Source organism: Gossypium arboreum, chromosome 5 (assembly GCF_025698485.1).
Source record: "Gossypium arboreum isolate Shixiya-1 chromosome 5, ASM2569848v2, whole genome shotgun sequence".
In the NCBI taxonomy this organism is placed as follows: Eukaryota; Viridiplantae; Streptophyta; class Magnoliopsida; order Malvales; family Malvaceae; genus Gossypium; species Gossypium arboreum.
In genome coordinates, this window is record NC_069074.1 from 91,271,121 (window position 1) to 91,274,444 (window position 3,324).

General features: G+C 30.2%; 2 non-coding genes across 2 annotated transcripts; both read left to right on the plus strand.

Annotated features, from left to right (window-relative positions):
* Positions 1-82, plus strand: TRNAS-GCU (transfer RNA serine (anticodon GCU)). The gene has a single exon. It is a non-coding gene; the product is annotated as a tRNA-Ser (tRNA).
* Positions 83-3,242: 3,160 nt separating this feature from the next.
* TRNAS-GCU (transfer RNA serine (anticodon GCU)) lies at positions 3,243-3,324 on the plus strand. Its single transcript has one exon. It is a non-coding gene; the product is annotated as a tRNA-Ser (tRNA).

A 3,324-nucleotide genomic window follows, 5' to 3' on the forward strand; every position in this document is an offset into this window, starting at 1 on the left:
GTCGCTTTGGCCGAGTGGTTAAGGCGTGTGCCTGCTAAGTGTATGGGATTTTCCCGCGAGAGTTCGAATCTCTCAGGCGACGTTAAATATTTTTGGTTAGTCCTTGTACTTATTTAGAATTTATGATTTAGTATCTGTACTTCCTATTTTTGCAATTTAAAAGTTCTAATCCCAATCATTAATATTGTTTGTAATTTTTGTTTATAAAGTCCGTCTAATCAACATGTCAACTTTTTAAATACATGGACTAATAATATATTTTAATTAAATATTTTCAACTTTACATGTGAGACCCAAACTTTAATCATTCTAAGGCTAAATGATGGGTGTCGAATCCATAAAAAATGAAGCTGGGTTGTTTTTACGGCGAACGGTTTGGTTAATTTTATGAGTCTTACGTCCAGAGTGCTTTGTGGTTAGTTTTGTACCTACGACCTTCGCGGACCTGCGGAATTAAATGTGGTTTTAAATTGTAGTGTAAGTAAATAATAAAAATCCAAATAAAATAAAAATAAGGTAGAATAATGGAATTCGGAAATTAAAATGATTTTAACCAAAAACTCTAGCCTAGCCATGACTTCGGTTTCGATTTTGAATTGATCACAAACTATGAATTCACTTGATGATAAATCGTTTATAGAAGTCAAGGAACAACCTCAATCTCTAATTCTTTCTTTGTGGTAAATTAACTGCGGAAATAGCCTAACAATTTACTCTTACCAAAACAACCTCAAGATCAACTCCCGTGATTTAATTATTCAATAGCCTTACGAACGAGAAGAATTTGACTCAATTCAATTATCTCAACTGTGCAAACCGTTTAAACTAGATTGCTAACTCGTTTGACGTCATCCAACTACACACTCAATTGAACTACGCCAATTTGTTCTTTAGTAAATAAGATAACAATTGTGTTAAATTATTTTATCAATAGTATATTGCTCCAAGCATCGAACAAGGAGCCCTCTCGAAATGATGCTCAAAATGATACTAATGATTCACTTGATTGTTTCTATTTTACGTTTATTAATATATGAGATTCCTTTAAAAAAAGTTTATTTTTCTTGTTAAGAGTAATTGTATTGTCGATATTTTTTAGACTAACATATTACATATAATGATTTGATTTTAAGTCATACTACTTATTTAGAGAATTTTTCTCAAGTATTATTGATAATTTTATAATAATTAATATTTTTAAAATTTTAAAATTATATAATTGATGTTGGCTAAACTAACTAATAAATTGACTAAGGCAAGTACACTTATAAATTAATAGTATAGATATGGTGAGCACATATATCATTCCCTCGAGGACTACAATTACTAGTAATTATCACCTTTCTATTATTTAACCTAATAATTTAAAGGATTGGTTAAAAATAAAATTAACTATTTAAATTAACTAATGAATGTACCAAAGACTAAAACACAAAAACATTCAAGTATCAACCAAGTGACAAAACAATACCTAGGTAAGAATCCACCTAATTTCATCTATAATTCTCAATCTAATTTATGCACTTTCTTTTCTTAGCTCTTTGATCTGTAGAAATTCCTAATTTATGCTAATACCTCTTTTGAGCATAAGAGCAACTAACTCTAGGCTGATTAATTAAAATTTTTTTCTAATTAAAACCCCTATTATTGCATTAATTCATTCTATGTATCCTCCTATTAGATTTGACTCTAATCTGGTAGATTTATGTCCTCCTATTTCTAGTATTACATGCAACTCCCTTCAATTGTGCAAGATCTAATCACAAGAAGGGTCTATTTAACCTCAGACTTATGCACATCAAACATGGATTGACACTCTAAAATTATCAACCTAAGAATAAGTAAGCATTCATAATTAAAAACTAAGAAACTAAGATTTTATTACATAAAACTAGAAATCAAACAATAGAATCCTTCCTAGGGTTCATCTCTCCTAAGTATTAAGAGAATTAGTTCATTATTGCGAGAATAAACACAAAAAATATAATATAACCACTAAAATAAAATAAATCCATGATAACCCCCTTGGAAATCAACTTGGACTCTTGAATCTTGATGAAGAATTACTTGGAAATCGACTTCAATGGTGTTTTTTTTTGGTAATTTTTGTGCTATCTCTTGGTGATTGCATTCTTTTCTCTTGTATTTCCTTATTTATACCTTCTCAAAGTGCCAAAAAACTTAAAAATCGTGACTTCCATCTGTTAGCGCACATGGTTCCCGAAATTGACATGCCCTGGATACATGGCCGTGTGAAAGTTTGATGAATGTGTACAGCTTCCAAAATGCTCAAATGTTCTAATTTCCACTCATTTTTTACTCCTATTACTCCCAAGTCCCCTATTAAGCATCAAAATATGAATATAAAAGGATTAGAAGTATATCATTCACAATTAATGTGACATAATCATCCAAAAATACACTAAGAATAAAGCTAAAATATGTTATGTTTTAAATTATCAGTAATTGTCTAATTACAATTTATATTATCAAACATGACAAAGAGAATTATGATGTAATTAAACTTTGTCAGCTAAACATGTCTAGGGAGTTAAAATATATATCTTGTAATTACAATAGGTGTTATTACACTTTCATCAAATTATTATGTCGTGTCCAAATGCAATCCCAAGAATTGGAGTGATGTTGACTGCTCTAATTACACTTAATTTAATGTTACCTAGTGGTTACCTAAAGTATCATGAGTAATGTAATTACAAATAATTACATTCAAATTTAATTATTAGGTGGTTTTCAAAAGACATCTTAAATAATTTATAATAATTCAAGGGCCAAATAATATATTCTCTCTTTTTCCAATTTTTAATTATTAATATTATTGTATTAAAACTAAGGTTTTCAAAGCTAGCTCGGTGTTCGAACCGGTTAGACCAACAGTCTATTTAGTTTGGCCAATTTGATTAAATAAATCATCAAAAATCATAAAATAAAATAAAAAATGGTTCAACCTACTTTTTGCCCAATTCAACCCGTCCATGTCGATTCGCAAGTAAACTAATCCAATACCTTTTTCAGAAATGATAAACCAACCAATTTTCAATCCAACCAATCCAATCCAACTCAAACAACTATTATTAAAACTAAAACACTTTACTCAATCTTTATCAGTTGGCTGAATATTAAGTGATTATCTGTTCTTCCCACACGTAGCTTGAGCTATTTATTTTCGACGTGGCATCTCAAATTATTTGGTAGTTAACATTCATTAGAGAGATGTGAAGGTCGCTTTGGCCGAGTGGTTAAGGCGTGTGCCTGCTAAGTACATGGGTTTTTCCCGCGAGAGTTCGAATCTCTCAGGCGACG